Source organism: Mus caroli, chromosome 13 (assembly GCF_900094665.2).
Source record: "Mus caroli chromosome 13, CAROLI_EIJ_v1.1, whole genome shotgun sequence".
Lineage (NCBI taxonomy): Eukaryota > Metazoa > Chordata > Mammalia > Rodentia > Muridae > Mus > Mus caroli.
This window is the reverse complement of record NC_034582.1, coordinates 84,825,241-84,847,574: the sequence shown is the minus strand read 5'-3', so window position 1 is coordinate 84,847,574 and position 22,334 is coordinate 84,825,241. Positions and strand designations below refer to the sequence as shown.

Below are 22,334 nucleotides of genomic sequence, written 5' to 3'. Positions count from 1 at the left end.
GTCTGCCCCCGTGGTCCCCACTCTGACCTGTAGAGACTAAGCTTGGCAGAGTCCCGGAGCCAAGATGGCGCTCCCTGCAGGGCAGGTCACTGTCCTCCGACTGGGAGGGTGCCGGATCCTTGCCGGTTTTCAACACCCTGACCAGTTACGAGTCTCTACATTAACCGTTGGCCACTGCAAATAGAAGCTTCTTTGACCAGAGCTGAACACAGGCTAATTTATAGGTCTAAACATAACTGTTTTGAAGGCAGTTTGATATCATATCCAATACAATAGTAGGTGACGCACTAGGTCCTGTGCCCTTCTCAGCCATGGCCTTTGACTTTTGACCAGGTTTGTAGTACTGTGAATGAGCTGCTTCTGTTGAGTGGACCTACATGAAACTGAAGTAGCAAACAGCTGCTCAACTTCTTAACTCCCATGCTGTTGTTGGTATTGTCACTGGGAGGGGTCACAGCTGGACATTGATGACTTTTCTCTCCTGGAAGTCTGCATGGCAGCCAGCCAGCCTAGCCAGCATTGGGGAACTTTCCAGCCCCATTTCAGCCTTAATTTCTCTGTCTTGCGAGCAAAGTTATATCTTTATGCAATAAAGTCTCCTTATCTAGCTCTGGTGCTCAACCATGAGGAAGAGCTGAAGTGTATTGTTTTTGGACCCTCTAGGGCCTGCCCAACAGTGCGTACAGGTGTCCCATACCTGGCACTAGAGTTTAATAGTTTATAACTTCTAGGAACAGCAACATCTAGCCATGCAGGATATGCCTGTTTCCTTAATTTGTATTTTTAATTGGGTTACAAAAGAGTAGGTTTCCTAATGACATTTTAATACATCTTACTTCTTGGTTAACCCTCTCTTTTGCCCCCCATTTCTCCCATGCTATTCCCCTCCTGTCCTTAAACCTTTCCATTCCCAGTATCCCCACCTTTACTTCATATCACCTGTGTGCTTGCCTCCCTCCCAACCTTAAGGCACTCCCCATCCAGTGGCGTCTTTCTACTTTGTTGGCTTCTATGGTACCCTAAGTTGAACATAAAAATTAGATTCAAAATTAGTTTCCCCATAAGGGAGAGCATGTAGCATTTGTGCCTGGGTTATCTCACTCAGCTTAACTTTTTTCTAGTTCATACATTTACTTGCAAATTTTATCTTTCAGTATAACTAACTAAATTTCATTTTGTTTATATACCACATAGTCAGTTAATGGATATCTAGGCTGATACTCTTTCCTAGCTGATGTGAATACTGCACTAATGAACGTTGATGAGCAAGATCTGTGGTAGGAGACAGAGGCCTTCAGGTGGATGCCCAGGAGTGGTCCTGTGGCAGCGCCTTTCCCTTATGAATAAAGATTTCAGGGGACCAATCACTGGGCGAGGAGTAGGCGGGACTTCCAGGTCAGAGAGAGGAAGAGGGGAGGCAGGAGAAAGATGGACAATGGTGCAAAGATGTAGGTAGCAGAGACCCATTGGGGTTTGCTACGGGAAGATTTAACTTAGAATGGCTTACAAATTAGGATGCTAGTTGCTCTGCCCAGTGATTGTGTTGCCTTTTGATTCTGAATTAAGTTTGTGTGGTGGTTTCCTTCTCTAGGCGACTCTACCGGGTTCCACAGAGAAACAAAAGGAACCATGGTGGGGCATCCCAGCCAGCCACGGGGAAATTGAACGCGATAGAGACCGGCCAGTGGGAACTTAGCAAGCTAGGTGGAAAGATTTCCGAGCTCTGGGTCAGAGAGTCTCCACGAGATGAGAACTGGCCAGCGATAGTGTGGATTGCTTTTTTCTATTTCCAGCTGCATGGTCCTTCCTGTGGATGCCATGCTGAATAACGTCGTAGCTATTTTCTAAACTTTTGAGGAATTCCCCGGGATGATTTCCTCAGAGAATGCACCAGCTTACACTCCAACAACCATTGTTGATTCTTTCTCTCTCCATGTCTTGGCCAGAGTTTGCTGTCTTTTGAGTTCTTGATGGTACCCACTCTGGCTTTTGCTGTCTTTTGAGTTCTTGATGGTACCCACTCTGGCTTTTGCTGTCTTTTGANGTACCCACTCTGGCTTTTGCTGTCTTTTGAGTTCTTGATGGTACCCACTCTGGCTTTTGCTGTCTTTTGAGTTCTTGATGGTACCCACTCTGGCTACTGTAAGAAGGGAATGCAAAGTAGTTTTAATTTGTGTTTTCCTGATCGCCAGTGATATTGACTGTGTTTTAAAATGCTTATGGACATTTATATTCCCTCAGAGAACTCTGTTGAGATCTATAACCTATTTGTTGATTGAGCTGGTGTTTTTATGTTTTGCCTTCTGAGTTCTTTGTGTATTTTAGATGCGTGTACATCCCTTTGATGCTGGTAAGATGCTCTCTGTGTGGTCTGATTCCTAGGTGACATTTTCCTTGGCTTTTTAATTTGAGTAGGAACTATTTGTCAATTGTTAGCCCCCTCCCCCCCCCCCACCTTTCACTAAGTGACCAAAGCTCTACTTAGAAATCCTAATTTTTGTCTGTGTCTTGTAGGATACTCTATCTTTTCTTCCAGGTGTATCAGAGTTTCAGGTTTTCTGTTAAGGCCTTTCATCCATTTTGCAGCTTATTTTTGTTCAAGGCAAGAGATAAGAATCTATCTACATTCTACAGAGTATACAGCACTTTTGAAGTGATAAGATCATAAGCTGACCGTAGGTTTGTGATTGTCAGGTGCTGGGGGCAGGTTGTAAAATGTAGGCTGGGGAACGCTGCTAGCTGCTCTGTTCTCTTAGCGAGTTTCTCCTTTGTGATAAGGTACTATGATTATGCAAGATGTTGTTGCTACTGGAAGAAACTGAGTAGGGTGCAAAGATTTCTTTCTAAAGTTTCTTTCAGCTACAAGTAAAATTACAATTATTTTATAATAGAAAAAATTTAAAAACTAAAATCTCTGAATAATGTGAGTGTAAGTCTCTAATTACATCTAAAATTGGGGGAAAATATAGTAACATTAAGCAAGCAAGGAAGCACTATTTTAATTTTTTGAGTCCTTTGAATCAATATCTAAGTAAACTTTACACATTATAATGGTCAAAATCACTTAAAACTTTATGATTCTGCCTAAAATCTGTGTGGATTTTCATCCCTTCCTCTTTTACATGGCAAGCTTTGTCACTGAAGAAACGGGTTGTTTATCCGCAAGTGTTTTGCAACCTTGAGTATTTTTCCTGGCTGCATCTTTAGGATGCTACTGTGTTCTTCCCTATATGGTTTACGAGCTGGTAAGTAGATATTAGGGTTTGATCAAATTTGTGCTTGAATGTGGGGGGGGGGGCAGGAAAACTTCATAAGTGTTTTTGATTAGTCTCATAAAGAATTACATAATGCCTGATCATGGCTCTTTTCTTTTTTTAATATTAGCATCTACTGATTGATGACCCTATATCATTAACTCATTAGAGGGTTGCAATAGTTGGTATGTTTTAATTGTATCATTCATTATTTATTTGTTGAACTATTTCAGTAATGACAAAGTTTTGCCCACCACTCTTGTTACCTAAGGTTTGTTTTGTTTTAAGAAGGCAGCAAACATCTACTTCTTTCTTTTTGTTCTGGCTTTGAAGATGATGAGTTGATTGTTTGGCAGCCTCTAGAAGACACCAAGAATTCTTTTGATTAAATTTCTGTGAATGGATATTAGTGTTTCAGTTCATGGCAGTGACTGTCTTTTTTGATGTTCAACTAGTATTACTGGAGAACCTCTCCTTAACCCCTGACCAATGCCGACACAACTGGTGTATTTGTAAGGCATTCCCTGCCTTATGGTATGAGAGGCTGCACATAAACATACATGTGCTGTCCAAATTTTAAATCAATTATTTCCCAAAGAAGACTGGTTGCTTTGGCAAACGGTAAATGGGGTGTGTGTGTGTCTGGGCATGTCTGGGTGTTTTCTGGGCTAGACAATATTAGTACTTGCAGTTACAGGGCCTTTTACACGTTTTGAAGCACCTAGTGTCTTAGTTTAATTTTCCTATGCAGATGATACACAAGGATCTGCAGAGTTGGAGGGAAAACTAAATTTATATATATATATATATATATATATATATATATATATATGTGTGTGTGTGTGTGTGTGTGTGTGTGTGTATAAGCATATATATATATGTGTGTATACATTATGTAAAAATAATAAGCATTAATTACTTCAGGGTAAATAGTTATTTCAGTAATTTCTACAATAATTGATTAATAAACTAGATTAAATTTAGGGTTTGACCCACCCCTCTCCTTGCCCATGTAGTTGATACTAAACCCTTGAGCCTTAGTTGATCACTTGGGCCGCAATATCTCTTTTTGCTCTAGGCTGCTTCTCTCCTTTTCCATCTCTCCCTCGTTCTCCTTCATCAACATTTTTGCATTTAAGGACTATAGAACATTCACCATTACAGAATCTGTATTAGTTCATTTTGTGTACCAAAGTGAAATATCTGAACATAGGTACTTTATTTTAGAAAACGAAACAAAACTTGCTGGGATTACCATTTTGGAGGCTGACAGTTCACAAGTGAGCAGCCCCACCCATTTGGCCTCTGGTGAGGATACCTTTGGCGACATCACAGCAAGGTAGAAAAGCAGAAGGGAAGACAGGCACGTGTGTGCATTAGAGATCACATGCCAAAGAGTAAAGTCAGAAGGATGCAGGGCCAGCTTTGCTTGGTTGTTCTTTTTATGTTATTCACAAGGGAGCTAACCAGTGTCCCATGAAAACTACCTCAAAACCTGCTGAGAGGACATGGTCTGTGAAGATTAGTCTCGTCAGCTTGATAGGATTTGGAACTGTCTGGGGGATTTCTCCTCAGGGTGTGCCTCTAAGAGGCATTCACAGAGAGTTTGAGCTGATGTGGGAAGACCTGCCCTGAGGGTGGGTGGCACCATTCCATGAACTTGGAATAGAATGAAAACTGAATAGAATGAAAAAAGGAGAAATCCCACTGAATACCAGCATTCCTTGCTCTCAGCTCCTTGCCTGTGAAATGTGAGGTGTTCTAGGGCCTTCCCAACCACATGAATCATGCCTTTGGCACCATGATACAGAGCCCCCTCTTAGGCTCTGAGACAAAACAAGTGCTTCTTCCATTGAATTATTTGTCGGGGTCTTTATGACCTCACAGCCACAAAGAAAGTAATTACTGAAATCCCGAGGATGGAACCACCTTTCTACCAGGCTCAAAACTACGACACAGGGGACCAAATTTCTAGTATGTAAACTTTTGGGGTATACACTAAAGTTAATTACAAACTATTGCAGGCTCCTTTTCCCACACAAAAATATTACAATTATAATTTTATAACTGTTGTAATAGAGATGGCTATGTTCACATTCTATGCCAAAATATTTAATTTCACCTAAAAGTTTTTTCTTTTCTTTTTACAAGCAATAAACATTTTCATGGGTCCCTAAAGGGTAAATGACCACTAAGCACTCTACCTAAGGAATACATGTCTGGCCTATAGGATCCTCCAGGAGCTATCTCTGGTCCTCTCATGCCCAGTCTCAGCCTTCCTATCATTTCTACCTAATGCTGCTGACATGACTATATGATGGGAGATACATTCCTTTATATGATTTCCAGCCCTGCAGCTAATGTGCTAAAGACATACTTCGATTTTCATGCTCCCAAACCACAAAGGAGTCCATCACATTGGATCCCTTTAGACACATGTGCGTTCGGGCTTGTGAGGGCTGAGTGCATGCACATAAATCTCCTTTGTGTGAGAGCCTGTTCAGCATTGCCTTTTCTTCAAGTCCCTGCCTTGATATGTAGCAGTAAGCAGGAGACTTACATATGAATCATAACCTATATCTTATCTCCTTTGTAATAGATTATTTCTAGCACCTGAACTGGATGCTTTAAATTTGGAAGCCAAGAATCTCGAAGCCCTTTGTTTTCTGGTTCTGTGTGCCTGAGGGGCCTGAGTCCAAGTCAGTGAAGGATGCTGCCCAGGTGGAACTATGAAGAAGCATACTGATTAGTTTTCTTCCTTGCATTGCATGTCCTGTGCAAGAACTAGGTTAAGAGCCTGGAGAGATGGCTTTGCTTAAAGTGTATGCTGTACAGGCCTGAGGACCAGAGTTCTGATCCCCAAAACCCAATGAATATTCAATTGTTGTGGCAGTCCATCTGTGACTTTAGCCTAAGAAAACAGACAGGATTTCCAGAGCAAGTTCTCTGGTTCGACTAGTCATAGAGGTGAGCTCTAGTTCTGATTGACAGACCTTGTCATTGAGCAAGATAATGAGCAATTGAAGTTAATTTCCAACATCAACCCCAAGCCTCCTGATGGATGTTTACATGCACACCTCATGTATACACACATGAAAATAAAAACTCACTAACTTTATCTCTAGGATGTAGAATACCAGCAGTCTCTGTAAGACATGTGTGTACCCACACACCAGGATTTCAGCTTGAAAACTTGGGCTTGCCTAAACCATGCAAAAGGATGATAATTTCAGGGAGTTTCATTTTCTTACCATAAAAAGTTTCTCAAAGATTAAAACAAAGCACGTATCTTAAACTCAACAACAGAAATATCTGAGGTGTCTTTGGTGGATAAACTCCTCTTGACTCTCAGTGCTGCAGGAAGTCATTGGCTCAGGGGTCTTGAATGAGGAAGCTTCGTGGGCTCCTTGGTGATTTATAATGATAGCTGATGATTTAATTGTGCTTCCTCTAGTAAGAATTGTAAGTGCTCAAGTGAAGCGCCAGTGATTGGCTTCTCTTCTGAATTCAATCTCCCTAGAGTCTTTAGGCATCTCTTTTACACCACATCCGATAACTGACTTTTAACTCTTCCTATTTTAAATAATACAAATCAATTAAAACACACAGCTGTTTAACAAAACAGCTCAGTGTTGCTATAGGTCTCCATGGGTATTTCCTGATGGATCATAATGACATCAATTTAGCACACCTGGTAGGACCCTTGTGAACTGGAAGTGGCTTAATTCTTAAATGACAAGAAAATTAAGTTGCTTTATAGGTTGCCGCTGCTTCTTCAGAACCTCTGCCAGCTCCATGGCTGTTTCCTTTCACCGGTTTGATTTAAATAGCAGTGCCGGTATCGTTCGTGTGGTGTTTTTCTCTGTAATTTGCTGCTAATTTGTTGTATCTCAGTTTGTACATGTTCTGAGCACTTAGTAAGTCATTTGGTAAGCAAGTTTATGGAGGCCCAGTGCTGTACCTGTCTTTCAGGACGTTTTTATTTGTTTGCTTGCTTGCTTTTTGTTATTTTAGTTTGTTTGTTGTTTTGTAGACATAATAATATTTCAACAGTTCTCAGTAATCTTGTTACTTGTTTGAAGAGGCTGAAATATGCTTGGATCATTGTATACTTATTGTAGCCTCTTAGTGAATGGCTGCTCTTCTCTTGATTCTACTAATAACTGTTTTTAGATTGCCAATCTGTATGTGCACTGTAACTTTTAGTATTTATCGAGTCGTTGGTGGCCATGGATACAGTATATCATCAATGTAATGGATACTGGATACTGGATATCACCAACGTACTTCACTATCCATATTCATTGTTTTGTCAACCCATACACATCCCCTGTAGTTCATAGTGCATGGTGTATAGTTCTTGTTTATAGAAAACCACCACATTTTTATAAAGTCTTTATGAATTTGGTTTGTACTCTTGCTTTCTTTGTATAAAGAAGCATATGAAGACTGGAGATGTGGCTCTGGCAGAAGGCCCAAGCTCTGCTCTCAGCACCAACATCATTGGCATCTTACAGCCACCTGTAACTCCAGCTCCAGGGGATCCCTTCCCTCTTCTGGAATCCACGAGTACATACATACATACACACATACACATGTACACATATGTGCACGCACACATGCATATATTTAAAAAGAAGAGGCAGCATATGAAACTTGTTTTTCATTGTCCTTGGCTAACCCGACTTGCATGAATATCTTAGCTTTGTCACAGGAGTCAGTGCTGGCGTTAACACTGCCTTCCCATCCAGCTTGAACTTTCCGAAGTTTCTGACCACTCGCCACTAATGTTCACATTAATCTAAATAGATTAAAAACAATTTAGTCTCATTGATGTCATTTCTCAGATTTGCTTTGTTCCATTTTAATGAGGGTTTTAGATTGTATTTCTTATAAATACCCTGGATCTACTGATGCATCTGCGCTCACATGTTTATTTTCCTGAACAATAAAAACAAGGTGCTGCCTAATAGTTTGTTTCCCATGTACCTAGTTGAGCAGAGTAATTCTTAGCTTTTGATCATTAAACTTTTGATTCAGTGCATGCCTTGAATTTATTCAAAGACCTTATTTAAGAAATTTAATAGTATGTCATTAGAATTTCTACTCCTGAAAAAGGAACAGCTTATAAATATAAAAATAAAATACCATTTAAAATACTTAATAATTCATTTTAATATTACTCATCCTAGCACATTTCATTTTTATAATTACCTACTATCAATTTTTAATTTTTAATAAACACCTTAGTTCCCAAACTTCATGGTTGAGGAATATTTATATTCTCATGTCCAATATTTTACAAAGAAGTTTGTGATGGGTAGGTGGTAAGTACTGTCTAGAAGCTGGCCTGCTAGGAAAGGTGCCACAAGGAGTGCAGGCTCAGCTGGGGCTTCATGCTGGATGTGTTCTCCATCACCAATTAGGACTGTAAGCTACCAAACAAAGATGCTATTTCTGTCATCTTTTGTGAGACAGTATCTCATGTAGCTCAGGTTGGCTGCAAACTCACTATGTAGCCAAGGTTGGCCTTAAACTTTGATCCTCTTGTCAGTACCCCCAATTATAGGATGTGCAATATCACTCTATAATTGATTGTTTTGAATAGAGTGGTCACTGTACACATATACTCTATCATGCATTTCTTTAACTTTATTTTTTATTCCAGTTCCTCACTCTTCAGCTTTTTCTCACTAGTACATTTTCTCTGGTTCATATCAGCTCTAAGTTCCCCATATTAATGTTTATAGTCAACATGTTATTTTAAAGAGTGGCCCATAAATAAATACACCACCAAAGTATACCAAGTATTTATGAAAGCCATCACCATTAGCTTATAGTATGCTGGTGTGCTTTTCCCAGTGTAATTGTCCAGGTGTACTTACTTCTGTTCAATCTACTTTTCAAAAACGTGAAGTTTTATATGTGTGTGTGTGTGTGTACTTCCTCTAATATACAATGAATACATGTACTATGTCTAACATAGCAAGTGGATAAGGACTAAATAATGGAAGAAAATAACAGATTTAATAGAAAACTCAGGATTACGGATGTGTCTCCCCCTTCCTCTCTAACATTCCCCTATACTGGGGCCTTGAACACCCTCAGGCCTCTCCTGCCACTGATGTCTAACATGGGTCCCTCCATGTGTACTCTTTGGTCGGTGGTCCAGCCTTGAGGAGCTCCGGGGGTCTGGCCAGTTGATACTGTTGCTCCTCCATGGGGCTGAAAACCCCTTCAACTCCTTCAGTTCCTTCTCCAACTACTCCATCATGGACTCCACACTCAGTCCAATGGTTGACTGCAAGCTTCCACATCTGTATTTGTCAGGCTCTAGCAGAGCCTCTCAGGAGACAGCTATATCAGGCTTCCATCCAGGTTTGGTGACTGTATATGGGGTGGATCCCCAGGTAGGTCAGACTCTGGATGGCCTTTCCTTCAGTCTCTTGTCTCCATATTTCCTCCTGTGGGTATTTTGTTCACTTTTCTAAGAAGCCTTCCTTCTTCTTGGGCTTCTGTGAATATGCTCTGTGAATTGAATCTTGGGTATTTCCAACGTTTGGACTAATATCCACTTATCAGTGAGTGCATACCATGTGTGTTCTTTTGTGACTGAGTTACCTCACTCAGGATGATATTTTCAAGTTCCATCCATTTGCCTGCAAATATCATGAAGTCATTTTTTTTAATGGATAGGATGCATGGGATAATTTCAATATTTTTGTTTCTGTTGAGGCCTGTTTTGTGACCAATTATATGGCCAGTTTTGGAGAAGGTACCAGGAGGTGCTGAGAAGAAGGCATATTCTTTTGTTTTAGGAGGAAATGTTCTGTAGATACCTGTTAAATCCATTTGGTTCATAACTTCTGTTAGTTTCACTGTGTCTCTGTTTAGTTTGTATTTCCATGATCTGTCCATTTATGACAGTGGGGTTTTGAAGTCTCCCACTATTATTGTGTGAGGTGCAACGTGTGCTTTGAGCTTCAGTAAAGTTTCTATTATGAATGTGGGTGCCCTTGCATTTGGAGCATAGATGTTCAGAATTGAGAGTTGTTCTTGTTAGATTTTTCCTTTGATGAGTATGAAATGTCCTTCCTTATGCTTTTTGATAACTTTTGGTTGAATGTTGCTTTTATTCGATATTAGAATGGCTACCCCAGCTTGTTTCTTGGGACCATTTGCTTAGAAAATTGTTTTCTAGACTTTTACTCTGAGGTAGTATCTGCCTTTGATACTGAGGTATGTTTCCTGTATACAGCAAAATGCTGAGTCCTGCTTACATATCCAGTATGTTAGTGTATGTCTTTTTATTGGTGTATTGAGACCATTGATGTTAAGAGATATTAAGGAATAGTGATTGTTGCTTCCAGTTATTTTTGAGTTATTTTTATGTTTATGTGGCTATCTTGTTTTGGGTTTGTTGAAAGAAGATTACTTTCTTGCTTTTTCTACGGTATAGTTTTCGTACTTATGTTGGTGTTTTCCATCTATTTTATCCTTTGTAGTGCTGGATTTGTGGAAAGATATTGTATAAATTTGGTTTTGTCATGGAACATCTTGGTTTCTCCGTCTATGGCGATTGAACGTTTTGTTGGGTATAGTAGCCTGGACTGGCATTTGTGTTCTCTTAGGGTCTGTATGACATCTGCCCAGGATCTTCTAGCTTTCATAGTCTCTAGTGAAAAATCTGGTGTAATTGTAATAGGTCTGCCTTTATATGTTACTTGACCTTTTTCCCTTACTGCTTGTAATATTCTTTCTTTGTTTAGTGCATTTGGGGTTTTGACTATTATGTGACAGGAGGAATTTCTTTTCTGGTCTTTCTTTGGAGTTTTGTAGGATTCTTGTATCTTCATGGGCATCTCTTTGTTTAGGTTAGGGAAGTTTTCTTTTATAATTTTGTTGAAGATATTTACTGGCCTTTAAGTTTGAAATCTTCACTCTCTTCTATCCCTATTATCCTTAGGTTTGGTCTTCTCATTGTGTCCTGGATTTTCAGGATGTTTTGGGTTAGGAGCCTTTTGCTTTTTGCATTTTCTTTGCCTGTTGTGTCTATGTTTTCTATTGTATATTCTGCACCTGAGATTCTCTCTTCTATTTCGTGTATTCTGTTGGTGATCTCTTTTCTAGGTTTTCTATATTCAGTGTTGTCTCCGTTTGTGATTCCTTTATTGTTTCTATTTCCATTTTTAGATCTTGGATGGTTTTATTTAATTCCTTCACCTGTTTGGTTGTGTTTTCCTTTAAGGGATTTTTGTGTTTCCTCTTTAAGGGCTTCTAGCTGTTTACTTGTGTTCTGTATTTCTTTAAGAGAGTGGTTTATATCCTTCTTTAAGTCCTCTATCATTACCATGGGATGTAGTTTTAAATCAGAGTCTTGCTTTTCTGGTATGTTGGGGTATTCAGGGCTTTCTGTGGTGGAAGAACTGGGTTCTGATGATGTCAAGTAGCCTTGGTTTCTGTTGCTTATGTTCTTGTGCTTGCCTTTCACCATCTGGATATCTCTGGTGTTAGCTGGTCTTGCTGTCTCTGACTGTGACTTGTCCCTTCTGCAAGCCTAGTGTCAGCACTCCTGGGAGACCAGCTCTCTCTGGATATGGAGAGCTGTGGTACAGGGTCAGTTCCAGGTGCAGATGGAAACCAGAAGGATGCTGTCTCTGGCTGCATCTCAGTTCCTGTGTCCTAAGGGCTTAGGGTTAGGGGTGGGTGGGGGAGGTGGTGTCCCTTGGAGCAGAAGTGGTGGTCTCACCTGTGCTCACAGGTGTGTCTGCACTCCTGGGAGACCAGCTCTCTCCCAGTCATATTTGGGTATGGAGCACTGTGGCACAGGGTCAACTCCATGCTGTGCCTATGCTTTCTAAAACAAGAAATACAAGGGAAAGCAATTCAGTATGATACTTAATTCTGTAATGGAAGGAAGGAAGGAAGGAAGGAAACATGTATCTGAAGAGACTAAATTTTCTTGTGCCAAATCTTTTGTAGATAATTTTAAAGAATAAAACAGGATTCTTCTTTACAAATATCACTTGTCTGTTGTTGAAAATGGGTAGAGGATCTTTAGTCTTTCTATATGAAACTATAACAGTGTGATCTACTGTGTAGGTATAGGCAGTAAAGGTCCTTACTAGTAGCTTGCTGGCCAGATTCAGCCTTCAGATGTACATTAAAGGTTTTGAAATGTTTTGAATTTGAATGCTTTTAGAATAGGTACATAATTTATAGTTAATCATGGTTACCTCTGCTTCCTTATATTCTGTGTATTTTATGTAATTACTTTGCCTGATTATTTTAAAAAGCATTAATTTTCCCATACATTTATTTATTGAGGAAAAGCAAAGAGCAACTATCCTTTCTCTGATTTACAAATGAATATATATATGTGTACACACACATTCATATATACTATTTAATATATAATATATATAGTATTTATAAAATATAGGAGAAAATTAAATTATTTAAAATCCCAAGACATTTCAAGTTAACACTGTTAACTTCAAAGCAGATAACTTTTTGAAATTGGTATGTCTGTGTATTTCTCTGTCTCTGTCTCTCCCTTTCTCTCTCTTTCTCTTTCTCTCTCTCCCTCCCTCTTTGTGTTTGTGTTATAAATTTGAACACAAATGAATCATACTATGGTCCTGGATTTTAAAAATTAGAACATTGACTTTTCATCTGAATGTTTAAATATCCTTTAATGACTGCGCAGAATTCTAAGCTGGCCTCTTTATTTTAACAGATTTTGAGTGTTTTTCAATTTGTATTACCAAGCTCCTTAGTAATATCCTTATAAGTATAGCTTATGCATGCCAGTTGTTTCTTTGGATACATTCTTAGTATGGAATTGTCAAGTCAATGTGTATTTACTTTTAAAGGTTCTGTTAGCTATCATTAAAGGGCCTGATTTTCAATCTTGCCCAAATCAAGTGTTCTTCCTATGTCCAGGGGCAGCCTCCAGGAGTAACTGCCAGCATTTTACAGTTCGTTAGATTTGTGAATGTATGAGCAGAACTGCTTGGATGCCCTTAAGTTCTTCCCTAAGCAATATAGGATAAGTAGAGTCTTGAGGCATAAGGCGTTGTGTGTGGTAAGTGGGTCAGCTTCCTTCTCTAGATAATGAGGTTGGTGTGGAATGTTGGATCAAGTAAACCTATGTCAGGGCTAGTCTATCGTGTATGTATTCCTTTCCAAACAAACGTTATTTTGAATTCTTTAAAAATATTCATTTGGCTCCTTCAGAACTTGTTCCCCACTAGGTATGGTGTAGCTGTATTTAAGCCATTTATGCTGCCTGTAATTGGCATCATGTAATTTATTCTGTAAGCAGAACCAGGCCATCATCCTAAGGACAGGTAGTATCCTTACAGGAAACCAAGTGCTTCCTTTTTCTGAAAACTCCATGGAATTGGACATAAATGTGAAAGTATGTGTCTATTATGTAACTTCCTAAAAGCAGAATCTGCCTGTCTACAGGTATTCTAGCAACAGCAGCTGCCACTCAGGAAATACTTGCCAAGTGCCAGGTGTTCTAAGTTCTTTTATTCATAGGCTCCACACCTTTAAGTAAAAAGAGATACTGAGACCCCAGAAGCAATGTGCTAAGAGACAAATATCTAAGAAAAGAATAACATCTCAGACACCTGTGTGTGGTAGGTTGCGTCCTCAGCCACCGTTTTCCTGCCTGGCAAAATGTCCATCTTTCTCTGAAGCTGGCATCATATTAAATATAGTTTATTAAAGTGGTCTGATCCGGTATGGAGTCACAAACTTCCTTGAGAAGCTGATGAAAACTTTGACACACACAGATTTACAGCCTTAAATCAGAAATTTTCTAAATAGGGCACCCAGATCCCTAGAACTTGCTGTGACCATAGTGATAGTAACTGATCCCCCATCCATAGTGACGGTAAGTCATCCTTGTCCATAGTGATACTAACTCATTCTCATCCGTAGTGATGTAACAGAGCCACCCGGAGCCACAAGTTCTGGACTTGAGAAGAAATGATGAATAATATGGTGTGTGTTTCTGCACTATGACTCTGGAAATTGTTCTATAAAGTGAACTAGCCTTGGTTTCTCAATTCTCCCAATAAGGGCTTCAATTAGAATTGAAGTAATTCTCATCTTTCAACTGAACTTTGATAATACATAGCTTGATCCAAGTAGAGATTCTTCAGAGGGTTGGGAAGTTGGCTTTGAAGTCAGAAATACTTGGGTTCACCTATTTAAGTAGTACTATGTCTAAAGACACTTTATTTCATCTTTTACCTTCCTCATCTGTAGTATAGGAAATTATTTTCACACAAGAAATTTAAGAAGGGCTCCCTCCATGAGGCTCCTCTGATCCATTTGTGCCATGATGCCCCTCATATGCTGGATTAATCTTAATTAATCAAGATGGATTAATCTTATGTGGTATATTAAATACAAATACAAGAGGCAGGCAGATTTCTGAGTTCAAGGCCAGCCTGGTCTATAGAATGAATTCCAGGACAGCCAGGGCTACACAGAGAAACCCTGTCTTGGAAAAAAAAAAAACAAGAACAAGAACAAAACAAACAAACAAACAAACAAAAACCAAGTCCAGTGTGGAAGACAGGAATGTTATGACTTTTTCATTGAGCTATAATTTGCATAGCACAAAAGCTACCATTTGAAAATGCATAATTCAATGTATTTTTGTTATTCAAAATGCTGTATTCCAAACACTCTTGTATAGTTCTAGAACATTCTCCCCATCCCTGAAAGAAGTATGACCAGTCATTCTCCATCCACTCTTTCCCTCATTTTTCAAGACCATGAATTAACCTGTCCCAGTACCTAGCTTGTTCTGGAATCTTAGATAAACAAAGCCACAAATGGCATGTACATTGTTATCACCTGGCCCAGAGTTGTAGCTTCTACAAGCACTTCATTTCTTCTGATGATGACTGAAAAACATTCTCTTATGCCACATTCTGTCTTTTTCTCAGCTCATCAATATTTGGGTAATTTTCTCTTTGTTCTGTTACAGAAAATGCTAGTACAAACACATACATTTCTGTGTAAGTGATTTGTTTCATGTGCCTAGCAGTAGACTGTCTAGATCACATGGTAACTCTGCTTGTTGTTGAGTACTGGCTGCCAAACCACCTTTAACACAACAATTACCCATTTTCCTTAATTTCCACCAACAATGTGTAGACATTCCAGTTTTCCCCATCCTTGCTGGTAATTGTCATTATCTCCTAATTAATTGCTAATATTCTGTTGGATATGAAGTTATATCTAACCATAGTTTTAGTTTACATTTACCTAATGTCTAATAGCATAGAGTATATTTTCATGTACTTTATGTGTATGTCTAGATCTCTATCAGATATATAATTTTCAAACACTCCACTATTGAATGCACTGTTCACTTTCTTGGAAGTGCATTTGGCTCAAAATCCTAACCCCGGGAAAGCCTGCTCTTTATTTGTTTCTGTCCTTTTTTTCATGCTTTAGGTTTCTCATCTACAAAACGACTGCTACTGCAAAGGCACAAAGGTTAAACTATGTAGTTCTCAACAATTTTATGGTTTTAACTTTTGAATTGAGGTCTTTGTTTTGTTTGTACATGTTGCTATATATGATTCTAGAAAGAGGTCAGATTCACTTTCTGCACATAGATGTCTCAGGGCCTCAGACCTGTTGTTTGTTCTTTTCCCATTTAATGGTACTGCTAACGTTCAGTTGAGTGCATGTATGTATATTAATTTTTAAACATCTGCTCCTACTCCATTGACATGTGGACATAGAGCAGCATCACAGGTTTTCTTGTTTGGTTTTGTTTTTTTGATACAGTCTTATGTACCCCAGGCTGTCTTCAGCCTTGTTGTATACTAAGGGTAACCTTGAACTGATCCACTTCCCTCTACTTCCCCAGTGCTGACAGGACAGGTGTCCATCACACCTGGCTCCAGTCTTGACCACTAGGACCTTATAGCAGTCAGGTGTGATAGTCTTGCGTTGAATAGGAATTGCTCTTTCTAGAGTTTGGTTTTGACTAGTTCATGTTCCCTTCATTTGAGAATTAACCTTGGGCCAGCTTCTCAATTCCTGCCCAGAAAAGTAGTTGGAGTTAAGGATGGGGTTTCAAAGCTCAATGTGGTACCTTCTTACCAGTATTGAGTCTTCTGAGCCAAGAATATGGAATGGTTTTTTTCATTTAGCCCTTTTAATTTCTTTACTAAGTCCATTTTTAGATTGCCATGTATGTAAATATAGCTGATTTGTGAATTGTTCTGGCATTCCACAAATTTTGCTGGACTTGTTAGCTATAATAGGATTTCTATAAAGTCTATAAATTTATATCATTTAACATGTCTTATTTTTGATGTCTCAGAAAATATATGAAAGAGTAGGTGATCTAAAATATAAATTAAGAATCACAATTCTCTTATCCTTCTAGCTAGTCTTGGCTTTGCCTTGGACATATGAATTAGTCCATTCAATAAACAAAACAAAACATGGGTGTCATTTTGTACTGGCCTGGACATAGAGTCCACACTTGAGAGCGGGTGACATACACACTGTTGTATGGGAGAACACTGATTTTCCCTCTCAGTTGGTTATCAGCAGGTATCAGTTGGTTAAAGGAGGAACCCCTTGTCCATCTCCCCCTGTCAGCATTTTACCAAGTCTGAGTTGAGCTATGCTACCTTGTGCTGTCACAGACCGTATGAGTTCGTTTGTGAGTCAGTCCTGTTGTGTCTAGAAGACACTGCTACCTTGCAGCCATCCATTACTCCTGGATCTTACCATCTTTCCACTTCCCCTTCTACATAGACCCCTGAGCTTTGGAGAGATGGGTTTGATGAAGACATAGCATTTAGGGTTCAGGGTGCCAGTATCACTGTCTTCCCATTGTCCCTATGGGTCTCTATATTAATCTCCATCTACTGCAAGAAGAAGATTATCTGAAACACAGATCTGTGGGTTTAACAGTATGCTACTAAGGATTTATTTAGCAGAATATTAGTATTAATTATAGTAAATAGCATATAGCATTAGTAGTATTAATATTTGAATATTAGTTTTAGAGCTTCCCTTAGGCCTACCTAAAGTTCTTGGCCATTTTAGTAGTGTCATATATGGCTTCCATCTCATGGAGCGGGATTTAAATCCAATTATAACATTACCAGTTACTTCTATAATAGTTGTTCCACTGTGGCACCAGTGTTATCTTGCAGGCAGGTTTCTGTTATAGACCACAGGGGCTATGGGCTCTAGTCAGTAAGGGCAAGGCTTCCAGTTAGCTGAAGTTTTTGGTTCTGTAAGTTGTCTACTTAGAGCTTTGAGTCTCCCATTATTTGGTGACTTCATTTACATTCCTTTTGTGTGTGTGTGTGTGTGTAAGCTTCTATAGTAGTAGGTTTCCATATGGTTTTCAAATGGTGTTTAGTGTTAGTTATCCATCTTCCACCTTCCTCCCCATTTAATCTCCCTATCCTCAATTTTTCTCATCCCGATTATCTCTCCGCAACAATATACTCTGTGTCTCCTTCCTTGGGATATCTCCTCCTCAGCTGGTGTCTAGGTATGTAGGGTTGCATCTGGGTGTCTAATTTGATTCTGTTCATGAGCATTTTTTATGGCACTGCCACACTGTTTTTTTTTTATCAGTGTATCTCTGTAGTAAACTTGAAACCTGGGATAGTGAGACCTCCAGCAGTTACTTTATTTTTCAGAAATGTGTTAGCTATCCTGGGGTGGTGGCTTTTGTTATTGTTAAAGAAAACAAAGTTGGGAATCCTTAAGTTACACCAAACAGTCTACCGTTAACACGGTAACAATAAGCATTTTCTTACATGAATCTTTACTGGCTCTTAGTTCACTTTTATCAAACTGTTAAAGATATTTCATGTTAAAATGTATGTGCTTGTGAGAGATTTCTCCCTTTCACTCTTTTTTTTTTTCTTTTCTTAAGAAATTGCCCAAGTCAGCCGGGCGTGGTGGCGCACGCCTTTAATCCCAGCACTCGGGAGGCAGAGGCAGGCGGATTTCTGAGTTCGAGGCCAGCCTGGTCTACAAAGTGAGTTCCAGGACAGCCAGGGCTACACAGAGAAACCCTGTCTCGAAAAACCAAAAAAAAAAAAAAAAAAGAAATTGCCCAAGTCTTGCTAGCTAGAATGTGAATGTTTGAATATCTGGAAAAGAACATATATTGTTTCAATAAAGGGGTGGAATGACTGCAGGTCTCTCCCTGTGAGCCCGTATCTTGGGGAAAGCACCTAAGATATTTGACTTGATATCAGTGCTAGACCAATGTACTTTCCATTGTATCTGTCTAATAAACTGCCTTTTAACTACTAATCTTTCTCTGTTAAATAGAGCATTATTTAAAATTTTTGCACACAGTCATTTTTACTTAAGGTGTATATTTCTGTACATTTTCAAAAACACATAGAACTTTATAACTCAGAAAAACCAAGATGGACAATAAGTTCCTACATCTCCTCTGCCCAGGGTGCAGTTGGTTTCCACTAACCTTTGCTCCCAGCTCAACCTCTTGTCTAGGAACAAGAAATCAACAGTTGAGACTCTGTATCTCCCATTACTAAGTCTTCACTGGGATCACCCTCATAGAATTTTCCACTGCACTAGGTCTTCATACCACCTCCCAGATACCACTCTCAACTCCAGTCATCTCTCCCAATACTCTCTTTCTTCATCTGATCTCCCAGTTCCATGTGATCCTTCTTGCTCCCATTGCCAGCTGTCTGCTGTCCAATCATAAAATCTATTCTATTTTCACTTCCCAGAGAGATCAGTGTGTGTGTGTGTGGATGTGTGTGTGGGTGTGTGTTCGTGTTTTACTGATGTAAACAGATACCATGACCAAGGCAGCCCTTAGAAGGACATTTAATTGGGGCTGGCTTGCATGTTCAGAGGTTCAGTCCATTATCATCAAGGTGGGAACATGACAATATCCAGGCAGGCATGGTACAGGAAGAATTGAGAGTTCTACATCTTCATCTGAAGGCTGCTAGCACAATACTGACTTCTAGGCAGCTAGGATGAGGGACTTAAAGTCCACACCCACAGTGACACACCTACTCCGACAAGACCACACCTTCTAATAATGCCACTCCCTGGGCTGAGCATATATAAACCATCACATTCCATTCCCTGGCCTCTATAGGCTTGTTCAAACCTGTGCATCTATGGGGGCCATACCTAAACATAGCATAATTCAAAATACATTTTGTCCAACTTCCAAAGTCCCCATAGTCTATAGCAGTCTCAGCAATGTTAAAAAATCCAGAGTTCAAAGTTTCTTCTGAGATTTATCCAATCACTTAACTGTAATACCCAAACAAGACAGGAAACCAGCTGGGCAAACTCCAGACTCTGAATCTCCATGTCTGATTTTGAACCCATCTTCAGATCTCCAACTCCATTTTCATCTTTGTTGACTGTAACAAACTTCTTTCTCCTGAGCTAGTTCCACTCTGTTAGCAGCTTTCCTTAGCAGATAGCTCACAGCTCTGGCATATTGAACATCTTGGGGTCTCCAAGGCAAGTTCAACATTACAGCTTCTTTTTTTTTTTTAATGTCTGGGATCCACACATGATCTTCTGGGCTCTTCCAAAGGACTGATGTCACTTCTCCAGCTCTACCCTTTGTATCACTCTAAGCTCAGGTTGATCTACTCCTCTGCCGCTGCTGTTCTTTGTCCCGCGATATAGTCTCGCCAGCAAGAACGCACATGGAACACAGGATCCTTCTGCAACAAAGCTTTATTGCATCTTGGATAGAAAGACCCTGAGCCTTAAAAAGGCACTGCTTATATACACCTCAGAGTGGCGTGTCTACACCTGATTGGCTGCTCACCCATGACCTCATTTACACGCCCCAGGATGGGCAGTGACTAGGCGCGAACACACTCTTGCACATGCGCATATTGCTTGTTTACTGCTTAGGTGGCCTAGAAGACTGCGGAAGCCGCCATCTTGTAATGGTGATTGTATAGCACCAGAAGCGGCTCTCCACAGTTCTTGGTGGCCATCCTATGGTACTGGTATCTCCAATCACTCAGATCTTCCACTGCAACTAGGTTTCACCAATAGCCTCTCATAGGCTCCCTTCATGGTGCCAAGCCTCAAATCCTTTGCATGATTCCTTCAGTCCTGGACTATCAACCGCAACTGAGGCTGCACCTTCACCATTGGTCTTCCATAGCCTCTCATAGTGTCAAGCCTCAGCTACACTTCATGACCTCTTCATGCCTTCAAAACCAGTACCACCTGGATGACTCTTACACATTACCAAATACAGCTGCAGCACGAGATATAACCTTGGCTATCTCTGGAAAGCAGCTAACCCTGTCTCAAAAAACCAAAACCAAAACGAAAAAAAAAAAAAAAAAAAAAAAAAAGAAAACACTTCCCAAAAGATTTCACCTCATTGATGCTGTTCTCTTCTTAATCACTGCCAATTTCTTAGCTCCAGCTAACCAGCATCAATTGTCCCAGTAGTCCCTTCGGTTCTTCATTCTAAAGCTTGAGCCACATGGCCAAAGCTGCCAAGTTCTGTGCTTGCTGGGGCTGGAATGTTTCCCTCTTGTTCTATTGCACTATCATCAGCTTTCTGTTTTCCAACTCCTCCACTGCCTAAGCTTGGCTGTCCTGGAACTTGCTCTGTAGACTAACCTTGAACTCAAGAGATCTGCATGCCTGTCTCCTAAGCACTAGGACTAAAGGTGTGATCCATCAACCCTGGATTTAAGCTATTCTTCATCTAGAACTTGCTATGTTCTAGGCTGGCCTTGAATTCAGAGATCTGAGTGAAAGATCTGAGAGTTCTTTTGACTCCTAAGATTAAAGGTGTGTACTACCTTAGCCTGGGCCTAAGCTTTTCATGGCCACTCTGCTTCAATATCTCCATGCCAAGATCTAGGTCAGAAACTTGTGTCTTCCTGCCTCAAGATCTGGATCACAAGTGTGCTCTCCAATTCTGGATTGTAGTCCATTCCAGATATAGACAGGATGACAACCAGGAATAGCCATTACAGTCCCCTAGACATGGCCTCTTTTCCTAACCTCATTGGGTCTGTGGATTATAGCTTATCATTTACTTAATGGCTAATATCCACTTATAAGGGAATACACGCCATATTTGTCTTTCTGAGTCTCAGTTACCTCATTCGGTATGATTTTTTTTTCCAGTTCCATCCTTTTAACAGCAGATTTCATGACATCATTTTTAAAAGAATTCTTTTATTTCACATATATGCGTGTACTGTGCTTGTCTTTAGGCACACCAGAAGAGCACATTGGATCCTGTTACAGATGGTTATGAGACATGTGGTTGCTAGGAATTGAGCTCAGGACCTCTAGAAGAGCAGTTCAGTGCTCTTACCTGCTGAGCCATCTCTCTAGCCCCCAATACCATTTTTTTTTTAGCAGCTGAGTAATACACCACTGTGTAAATGGACCACACTTTGTTCATCTAGCTAGGTTGTTTCCAGTTTCTGAGTATTAGGAATAAAGACAAATGAATATATTTGAGCCTGTGTCCTTGTGGTAAGATGGAAGGTCCTTTGGGTATATGCTCAAGAGTGGTATAGCTGGATCTTGAATTAGGTCAGTTCCCAATTTTCTGAGGAACTGCCATATTGATTTCTATTGTGGCTATACAAGTTTTCACTCCCACCAGCAATGGAGGCATTTTCTCCTTTTTCACATTTCCACCAGTGTGAGCTGTCACTTAGGTTATTGATCTTAGCCATTCTGATAGGTGTAAGATGGAATATCAATGCCATCTTGATTTGCATTTCAATGAAGGTTAAGGATTTTGAACATAAAAACTTAAAAAAACTTAAAGTTTTCTCAGCCATTTGAGATTTCTCTATTGAGAATTCTCTGTTTAGATCTATACCTACTCCCTTTTAATTGAAGTATTTGGGGTTTTCTTATGTCTAGTTTCTTGAGTTCTTTTTTTTTTAATTTTTTTAATTTTTATTACATATTTTCCTCAGTTACATTTCCAATGCTATCCCAAAAGTCCCCCATAGCGCCCCCCACTTCCCTACCCACCCATTCCCATTCTTTTGG

At 39.8% G+C, this 22,334-nt stretch overlaps 1 protein-coding gene across 1 annotated transcript in view; it reads left to right on the top strand.

Moving 5' to 3' along the window:
- Atg10 (autophagy related 10) overlaps positions 1-22,334 on the top strand; it is a 285,450-nt gene that overhangs the window by 206,863 nt on the left and 56,253 nt on the right. The gene's annotated exons all lie outside the window — the stretch shown is intronic.